The following is a 10,934-nucleotide window of genomic DNA, read 5'->3' on the forward strand; positions in this document are numbered from 1 at the left end:
TTGCTTGGTGTTCTCCTCCATGCGCCTAGGGGTCCCTTTTATAGCCCCAAGGCAGCTAGGAGCCGTTGAGAGCAATTCTGGAAGGCTGATCTTGCCTTCTGTCATCGGGCGCACCGGACAGTCCGGTGCACACCGGACACTGTCCAGTGCCCGATCTCCTTCCTAAAATGGCACAGCCGACCGTTGCAGATCTGGGAGCCGTTGGCGCACCGGACATGTCCGGTGCACACCGGACAGTCCGGTGCCCCCTTCTAGCCGTTGGCTTGGCCACGTGTCGCGCGCAGATTCCGCGGCCGACCGTTGGCCCGGCCGACCGTTGGCTCACCGGACAGTCCGGTGCACACCGGACAGTCCGGTGAATTTTAGCCGTACGTCGCCGGTGAATTCCCGAGAGCGGCCAGTTCGCTCGAGCCAGCCTGGCGCACCGGACACTGTCCGGTGCACCACCGGACAGTCCGGTGTGCCAGACAGAGCTGAGTCTTGGCTGTACACAGCCAAGCCTTTTTCACCTCTTTTCTTTTCTTCTTCTTTCTGTTTCTAACACTTAGACAAGTATATTAGTACACAGAACCAATGTACTAAGGCTTAGAAACATACCTTTACTCTTGATTTGCACTTTGTTCATCCATGGGCATAGATTCACATTTAAGCACTTGTGTTGGCACTCAATCACCAAAATACTTAGAAATGGCCCAAGGGCACATTTCCCTTTCAATCTCCCCCTTTTTGGTGATTTATGCCAACACAACATAAAGCAACTAGAACAAGTGCAATATCACTTCAAATGAAAACTCAAATTTATTTTGATTCAATTTGGCATATATGGATCATCCTTTGCCACCACTTGGTTTGTTTTTGCAAATCAAACTCAAAATCCTATCTCTAAGTCAAATCCACTTGTAGAGACATAAAGAGAGGTTTTCCAAAGAAAATTGATTCAAGATTCCAAAAACTCCCCCTTTTTCCCATAATCAACACTTCTCCCCACAAGAGGCCAACTTTTGACAAAAGAGACAATGCAAGAGTTTTGACAAACCAAAAGCTCTATCCTACTGTTTTCAAAGTTTCTCAAGTGGTAGCTAATCCATTTATTGCTTTGGCTTTTATTTTCTCCCCCTTTGGCATCAAGCACCAAAACGGGATCAATCTTGGCCCTTTAACCCCATTGCCTCACCAAAATCTTCAATTAAGAGCAAATAGGCAATAAGAGTTTAAAGATGAACTTGGAATAAGTTACCCTCTCATCGGAGTGCAGTGGAAGTCTTTCACGGTCCAAGTCCACCTTTCCCTTTCAAACCTTCTTTGAGACTAAAACAATCAAACTCAAACAAACGGTTAGTCTCAAGGGGTCAAGTTGTAACACATCTCCCCCTAAATATGTGCATTACTAGCACAAGGACTTGTGAGGTCCGGGGAGTGCTTGTACAACTTGAGCACCACAATGCAGAATGAACATGATTAAAGGCATAAACACATGTATGCGATAAATCAATCCAGGTTCCGCGAATCTAAGACATTTAGCTCACTACGCAACCTGCAAAAGGTCTTCTCATCTAGAGGCTTAGTGAAGATATCGGCTAGCTGGTTCTCGGTGCTAACATGAAACACTTCGATATCTCCCTTTTGCTGGTGGTCTCTCAAAAAGTGATGCCGGATGTCAATGTGCTTTGTGCGGCTGTGTTCAACAGGATTTTCCGCTATTCGGATAGCACTCTCATTATCACATAGGAGTGGGACTTTGCTCAGATTGTAGCCAAAGTCCCTGAGGGTTTGCCTCATCCAAAGTAGTTGCGCGCAACACTGTCCTGCGGCAACGTACTCGGCCTCAGCGGTGGATAGGGCAACAGAGGTTTGTTTCTTAGAGTTCCATGACACCAGGGACCTTCCTAAGAATTGGCACGTCCCCGATGTACTCTTCCTATCGACCTTACATCCAGCATAGTCGGAATCTGAGTATCCAACCAAATCAAAGGTAGACCCCTTTGGATACCAGAGCCCGAAGCAAGGCGTAGCAACCAAATATCTAAGAATTCGCTTCACCGCCACTAAGTGACACTCCTTAGGATCGGATTGAAATCTAGCACACATGCATACGCTAAGCATAATATCCGGTCTACTAGCACATAAATAAAGTAAAGACCCTATCATTGACCGGTATGCTTTTTGATCAACGGACTTACCTCCTTTGTTGAGGTCGGTGTGTCCGTCGGTCCCCATCGGAGTCTTTGCGGGCTTGGCGTCCTTCATCCCAAACCGCTTTAGCAGATCTTGCGTGTACTTCGTTTGGGAGATGAAGGTGCCGTCTTTGAGTTGCTTCACTTGGAACCCAAGGAAGTAGTTCAACTCGCCCATCATCGACATCTCGAATTTCTGCGTCATCACCCTGCTAAACTCTTCACAAGACTTTTGGTTAGTAGAACCAAATATTATGTCATCGACATAAATTTGGCACACAAACAAATCACCATCACATGTCTTAGTAAAAAGAGTTGGATCGGCTTTCCCAACCTTGAAAGCATTAACAATTAGAAAGTCTCTAAGGCATTCATACCATGCTCTTGGGGCTTGCTTAAGTCCATAGAGCGCCTTAGAGAGCTTACACACGTGGTCGGGGTACCGTTCATCCTCGAAGCCAGGGGGTTGCTCCACGTACACCTCCTCCTTGATTGGCCCATTGAGGAAAGCGCTCTTCACATCCATTTGGAACAACCTGAAAGAATGATGAGCGGCATATGCTAGCAAGATACGAATTGATTCTAGCCTAGCCACAGGAGCAAACGTCTCCTCAAAGTCCAAACATGCGACTTGGGCATAACCTTTTGCCACAAGTCGAGCCTTGTTCCTCGTCACCACCCTGTGCTCGTCCTGTTTGTTGCGGAATACCCACTTGGTTCCCACAACGTTTTGCTTGGTACGAGGCACCAGTGTCCAAACTTCATTGCGCTTGAAGTTGTTGAGTTCCTCCTGCATGGCTAACACGCAGTCCGGATCTAGCAAGGCCTCTTCTACCCTGAAAGGCTCAATAGAGGAGACAAAGGAGTAATGCTCACAAAAATTAACTAATCGAGATCGAGTAGTTACTCCCTTGCTAATATCACCCAGAATTTGGTCGACGGGATGATCCCTTTGAATCATCGCTCGAACTTGGGTTGGAGGTGCCGGTTGTGCTTCTTCCTCCATCACATGATCATCTTGTGCTCCCCCTTGATCACACTCCTCTTGATGAACCTGTTCATCGTTTTGAGTTGGGGGATGCATCATTGTTGAGGAAGAAGGTTGATCTTGCTCCAATTGTTCCTGTGGTCGCACATCACCAATCGCCATGGTGCGCATAGCGGCCGTTGGAACGTCTTCTTCATCTACATCATCAAGATCAATGACTTGCTCTCTTGGAGAGCCATTAGTCTCATCAAATACAACGTCGCTAGAGACTTCAACCAAACCCGATGATTTGTTGAAGACTCTATACGCCTTTGTATTTGAGTCATAACCTAACAAAAACCCTTCTACAGCTTTGGGAGCAAACTTAGAATTTCTACCCTTCTTTACTAGAATGTAGCACTTGCTCCCAAATACACGAAAGTAAGATACATTGGGTTTGTTACCGGTTAGTAGCTCATACGAAGTCTTCTTGAGGAGGCGATGAAGGTAGACTCTGTTGATGGCGTGGCAAGCCGTGTTCACGGCTTCCGACCAGAAACACTCGGGGGTCTTGAATTCTCCAAGCATCGTCCTCGCCATATCAATTAGTGTCCTATTCTTCCTCTCTACCACACCATTTTGCTGTGGTGTGTAGGGAGCGGAGAACTCGTGCTTGATCCCTTCCTCCTCAAGGAATTCCTCCACCTGAAGGTTCTTGAACTCGGACCCGTTGTCGCTCCTTATCTTCTTCACCTTGAGCTCAAACTCATTTTGAGCTCTCCTGAGGAAGCGCTTGAGGGTCCCTTGGGTTTCAGACTTATCCTGCAAAAAGAACACCCAAGTGAAGCGGGAAAAGTCATCAACGATAACTAGACCATACTTACTTCCTCCTATGCTCAGATAGGCGACGGGTCCGAAGAGGTCCATATGTAGCAGCTCCAGGGGTCTTGATGTTGTCATCACATTTTTGGTGTGATGAGAGCCTCCCACCTGTTTCCCTGCTTGACAAGCTGCACAAGGTCTATCTTTTTCGAAATGAACATTGGTTAGACCTATCACGTGTTCTCCCTTTAGAAGCTTGTGGAGGTTCTTCATCCCCACATGTGCTAAGCGGCGATGCCACAGCCAGCCCATGCAAGTCTTAGCCATTAAGCATGCATCTAGACCGGCCTCTTCTTTTGCAAAATCAACTAAGTAAAGCTTGCCGTCTAGAATACCCTTAAAAGCTAGTGAACCATCACATCTTCTAAAGACAGACACATCTACATTTGTAAACAAACAGTTATATCCCATATTGCATAATTGACTAACAGATAGCAAATTATATCCAAGAGACTCTACTAAAAACACATTAGAGATAGAGTGCTCATTTGAGATTGCAATTTTACCTAACCCTTTTACCTTGCCTTGATTCCCATCACCGAATATTATTGAATCTTGGGAATCCTTATTCTTGACGTAGGAGGTGAACATCTTCTTCTCCCCCGTCATATGGTTTGTGCATCCGCTGTCAATAATCCAGCTTGAACCCCCGGATGCATAAACCTGCAAGGCAAATTTAGGCTTGGGTCTTAGGTACCCAACTCATGTTGGGTCCTACAAGGTTAGTGCAAATATCTTTAGGGACCCAAATGCAAGTTTTGTCTCCCTTGCATTTTGCCCCTAACTTCCTAGCAACTATTTTCCTATCCTTTCTACAAATAGCAAAGGAAGCATTTACAGCATGATAAATTGTAGAGGGTTCATTCATTACTTTCCTAGGAACATTAACAACATTTCTCCTAGGCATATTATGAACAACATTTCTCCTACCAACATTTCTATTATGCATATAGGAAGAACTAGAAGCAAACATGTCATGAGAATCAAAAGCATCATATGCGTTACATCTCCTATAAGCATTTCTAGATTGTCTCCTATCATGGTACATAAAGGCATGGTTCTTTTTAGCACTACTAGCCATAGGAGCCTTCCCTTTTTCCTTGGCGGAGATAGGAGCCTTATGGCTTGTCAAGTCCTTGGCTTCCCTCTTGTAGCCAAGTCCATCCTTAATTGAGGGGTGTCTACCAATTGTGTAGGCATCCCTTGCAAATTTTAGCTTATCAAAATTACTCTTGCTAGTCTTAAGTTGAGCATTAAGACTAGCCAATTCATCATTAAGTTTGGAAATTGAAACTAGGTGTTCACTACAAGCATCAATGTCAAAATCTTTACACCTATTACAAGTTTCAACAATTTCTACACAAGATGTTGATTTACTAGCTATTTCTAACTTAGCATTTAAATCATCATTAAAACTCTTTAACTTAGCAATAGTTTCATGACAAGAAGATAGTTCACTAGAGAGCATTTCATTTCTCTTAATTTCTAGAGCAAGAGATATCTGAGCTTCTACAAATTTATCATGTTCTTCATACAACAAATCCTCTTGCTTTTCTAAAAGTATATTCCTATCATTCAAGGCATCAATCAATTCATTAATTTTGTCTACCTTGGTTCTATCTAATCCCTTGAATAGGCATGAGTAATCTATCTCATCATCATCACTAGACTCATCCTCACTTGAAGAAGCATAAGTACTAGTATTATGAGTGCTTACTTTCTTCTCCCTTGCCATGAGGCAAGTGTGTCGCTCATTGGGGAAGAGGGATGACTTGTTGAAGGCGGTGGCGGCGAGTCCTTCATTGTCGGAGTCGGACGAAGAGCAGTCCGAATCCCACTCCTTGCCAAGATGAGCCTCGCCCTTTGCCTTCTTATAGTTCTTCTTTTTCTCCCTCTTGTTCCCTTGATCCTGATCACTATCATTGTCGGGACAGTTAGCAATAAAATGACCAAGCTTACCGCATTTGAAGCATGAGCGCTTCCCCTTGGCTTTGGTCTTGCTTGGTTGTCCCTTGCGACCTTTAAGCACCGTCTTGAATCTTTTGATGATGAGAGCCATCTCTTCATCATTAAGTCCGGCCGCCTCAATCTGTGCCACCTTGCTAGGTAGCGCCTCCTTGCTTCGTGTTGCCTTGAGAGCAAGGGGTTGCGGCTCGTTGATCGGACCATTCAAGGCGTCGTCCACGTACCTCGCCTCCTTGATCATCATTCGCCCGCTAACGAATTTCCCAAGAACTTCTTCGGGCGACATCTTGGTGTACCTGGGATTTTCACGTATATTGTTTACCAAATGAGGATCAAGAATGGTAAATGACCTTAGCATTAGGCGGACGACGTCGTGGTCCGTCCATCGCGTGCTCCCGTAGCTCCTTATTTTGTTGATGAGGGTCTTGAGCCGATTGTATGTTTGTGTTGGCTCCTCGCCCCTTATCATCGCGAACCGTCCAAGCTCACCCTCCACCAACTCCATCTTGGTGAGCAAGGTGACATCATTCCCCTCATGAGAGATCTTGAGGGTGTCCTAGATCTGCTTGGCATTGTCCAAGCCGCTCACCTTATGGTACTCGTCCCTGCACAAAGAGGCTAGCAACACAGTAGTAGCTTGTGCATTTTTATGAATCTGTTCATTAATAAACATGGGACTATCCGTACTATCAAAGTGCATTCCACTTTCTACAATCTCCCATATGCTAGGATGGAGAGAGAACAAGTGACTACGCATTTTGTGACTCTAAAATCCGTAGTCCTCTCCATCAAAATGAGGAGGTTTACCAAGTGGAATAGATAATAAATGAGCATTAGTACTTTGAGGAATACGAGAGTAATCAAAAGAAAAGTTCGAATTGACCGGTTTCTTTCTCTCGTATTCGTTGTGGTCGTCGTCCTTTTGGGAGGAAGTAGACTCATCGCTGTCGTAGTAGACGATCTCCTTGATGTGTCTTGTCTTCTTCTTCTTCTTCCCATCTTTGCGTCTGTGGCCCGAGCCCGAGTCGTTGGACTTGTCATCCCTTGGCTCGTTGACGAAGGACTCCTTCTCCTTGTCGTTGATCACGATTCCCTTCCCTTTAGGATCCATCTCTTCGGGCGGTTAGTCCCTTTGTGAAGAGAACGGCTCTGATACCAATTGAGAGCACCTAGAGGGGGGGTGAATAGGTGATCCTGTGAAACTTAAAAACTTAAGCCACAAAACTTGGTTAAACGTTAGCACAGTTGATGCCAAGTGGCTAGAGAGAAGTGATAGTCACCTAGAGGGGGGGTGAATAGGGCGAAACTGAAATTTACAAATATAAACACAACTACAAGCCGGGGTTAGCGTTAGTAATAAAGAAACGAGTCCGCGAGAGAGGGCGCAAAACAAATCCCAAGCGAGTGAGCAAGTGAGACACGGAGATTTGTTTTACCGAGGTTCGGTTCTTGCAAACCTACTCCCCGTTGAGGAGGCCACAAAGGCCGGGTCTCTTTCAACCCTTCCCTCTCTCAAACGATCCACGGATCGAGTGAGCTTTCTCTTCTCAATCACTTGGAACACAAAGTTCCCGCAAGGACCACCACAAGATTGGTGTCTCTTGCCTCAATTACAAGTGAGTTTGATTGCAAAGAAAGGATCAAGAAAGAAGAAAGCAATCCAAGCGCAAGAGCTCGAAAGAACACAAGCAAATCACTCTCTCTAATCACTATGGCGTTGTGTGGAGTTTGGAGAGGATTTGATCTCTTTGGTGTGTCTTAAATTGAATGCTAGAGCTCTTGTAGTAGTTGGGAAGTGGAAAACTTGGATGCAATGAATGGTGGGGTGGTTGGGGTATTTATAGCCCCAACCACCAAATGTGGCCGTTGGGAGGCTGTCTGTTCGATGGCGCACCGGACAGTCCGGTGCACACCGGACAGTCCGGTGCCCCCTGCCACGTCATCACTGCCGTTGGATTCTGACCGTTGGAGCTCCTGACTTGTGGGCCCGCCTTGGTGTCCGGTGCACACCGGACAGGTACTGTTTGATGTCCGGTGTGCCAGCATGGGCGATTCTGACTCCTGCGCGCGCTGCGCGCGCATTAAATGCCGCTGCAGGTAGCCGTTGGCGCGAAGTAGCCGTTGCTCCGAGGTTGCACCGGACAGTCCGGTGCACACCGGACAGTCCGGTGAATTATAGTGGACTAGCCGTTGGAGTTTCCCGAAGCTGGCGAGTTCCTGAGGCCGACCTCCCTTGGTGCACCGGACATTGTCCGGTGTACACCGGACAGTCCGGTGAATTATAGCCGAATCGCCTCAGGGAATTCCCGAAGGTGGCGAGTTTGAGTCTGAGTCCCCTGGTGCACCGGACATGTCCGGTGCCGCACCGGACAGTCCGGTGCGCCAGACCAGGGGTGCCTTCGGTTGCCCCTTTGCTCCTTTGTTGAATCCAAAACTTGGTCTTTTTATTGGCTGAGTGTGAACCTTTTACACCTGTATAATCTATACACTTGGGCAAACTAGTTAGTCCAAAGATTTGTGTTGGGCAATTCAACCACCAAAATTAATTAGGGACTAGGTGTAAGCCTAATTCCCTTTCAATCTCCCCCTTTTTGGTGATTGATGCCAACACAAACCAAAGCAAATATAGAAGTGCATAATTGAACTAGTTTGCATAATGTAAGTGCAAAGGTTGCTTGGAATTGAGCCAATATAAATACTTATAAGATATGAATGGATTGTTTCTTTCAATAAAACATTTTGGACCACTTTTGCACCACATGTTTTGTTTTTGCAAAATTCTTTTGTAAATTCTTTTCAGAGTTCTTTTGCAAATAGTCAAAGGTAATGAATACGATTTTGCAAAGCATTTTCAAGTTTTGAAATTTTCTCCCCTGTTTCAAATGCTTCTCCTTTGACTAAACAAAACTCCCCCTAAATGAGATCCTCCTCTTAGTGTTCAAGAGGGTTTTGATATATCATTTTAAAATACTATTTTCTCCCCCTTTTGAACACAATAGGATACCAATTGATAAATACTTTTGGAAAGCACTAAGTTTTTGAAATTGGTGGTGGTGCGGTCCTTTTGCTTTGGGCTCATACTTTCTCCCCCTTTGGCATTAATCGCCAAAAACGGAATCATTAGAGCCCTCGAAATAATTTCTTCCCCTTTGGTCAAAAACGAGTGAGTTAAGATTATACCAAAGACGAAGTCCGGTCCTTTTGCTTTGGGCTTTTACTCTCTCCCCCAAAGACAAGGTCCTTTTCTTGGAGCGATGGCGAAGGATGAGTAGTAGAGTGGAGTGGAAGCCTTGTCTTCGCCGAAGACTCCAATTCCCTTTCAATATACCTATGACTTGGTGTGAAATGGACTTGAAAAACACATTAGTCATAGCATATGAAAGAGATATGATCAAAGGTATATAAATGAGCTACGTGTGCAATCTAGCAAAAGAAATTGCGCGAATCAAGAATATTGAGCTCATGCCTAAGTTTGGTAAAAGTTTGTTCATCAAGAGGCTTGGTAAAGATATCGGCTAATTGATCTTTAGTGTTAATATAAGAAATCTCGATATCTCCCTTTTGTTGGTGATCCCTAAGAAAATGATACCGAATGGCTATGTGCTTAGTGCGGCTATGCTCGACGGGATTGTCGGCCATTTTGATTGCACTCTCATTATCACATAGCAAAGGGACTTTGGTTAATTTGTAACCATAGTCCCGCAGGGTTTGCCTCATCCAAAGTAATTGCGCGCAACAATGACCTGCGGCAATGTACTCGGCTTCGGCGGTGGAAAGAGCAACCGAATTTTGCTTCTTTGAAGCCCAAGATACCAAGGATCTTCCCAAGAACTGGCAAGTCCCCGATGTGCTCTTCCTATTAATCTTACACCCTGCCCAATCAGCATCGGAATAACCAATTAAATCAAAAGTGGATCCCCGAGGGTACCAAAGCCCAAACTTAGGAGTATAAGCCAAATATCTCAAGATTCGTTTTACGGCCGTAAGGTGGGATTCCTTAGGGTCGGATTGGAATCTTGCACACATGCAAACGGAAAGCATAATGTCCGGTCAAGATGCACATAAATAAAGCAATGAACCAATCATCGACCGGTATACCTTTTGATCCACGGACTTACCTCCCGTGTCGAGGTCGAGATGCCCATTGGTTCCCATGGGTGTCTTGATGGGCTTGGCATTCTTCATCCCAAACTTGTTTAGAATGTCTTGAGTATATTTGGTTTGGCTAATGAAGGTGCCCTCTTGTAGTTGCTTTACTTGGAATCCTAAGAAATACTTCAACTCCCCCATCATCGACATCTCGAATTTCTTTGTCATGATCCTACTAAATTCTTCACATGTAGATTCATTAGTAGACCCAAATATAATATCATCAACATAAATTTGGCATACAAACAAATCATTGTCAAGAGTTTTAGTGAATAGAGTAGGATCAGCCTTGCCGACTTTGAAGCCATTAGCGATAAGGAAATCTCTAAGGCATTCATACCATGCTCTTGGGGCTTGCTTGAGCCCATAAAGCGCCTTAGAGAGCCTATAGACATGGTTAGGGTACTCACTGTCTTCAAAGCCGGGAGGTTGCTCAACGTAGACCTCTTCCTTGATTGGTCCGTTGAGGAAGGCACTTTTCACGTCCATTTGATAAAGCTTAAAGCCATGGTAAGTAGCATAGGCCAATAATATGCGAATAGATTCAAGCCTAGCTACGGGTGCATAGGTTTCACCAAAATCCAAACCTTCGACTTGGGAGTATCCTTTGGCCACAAGTCGAGCTTTGTTCCTTGTCACCACACCATGCTCATCTTGTTTGTTGCGGAAGACCCATTTGGTTCCTACAACATTTTGGTTAGGACGTGGAACCAAGTGCCATACCTCGTTCCTTGTGAAATTGTTGAGCTCCTCTTGCATCGCCACCACCCAATCCGAATCTTGTAGTGCTTCCTCTA

The sequence above is a fragment of the Zea mays genome, chromosome 8 (assembly GCF_902167145.1).
Source record: "Zea mays cultivar B73 chromosome 8, Zm-B73-REFERENCE-NAM-5.0, whole genome shotgun sequence".
NCBI lineage: Eukaryota > Viridiplantae > Streptophyta > Magnoliopsida > Poales > Poaceae > Zea > Zea mays.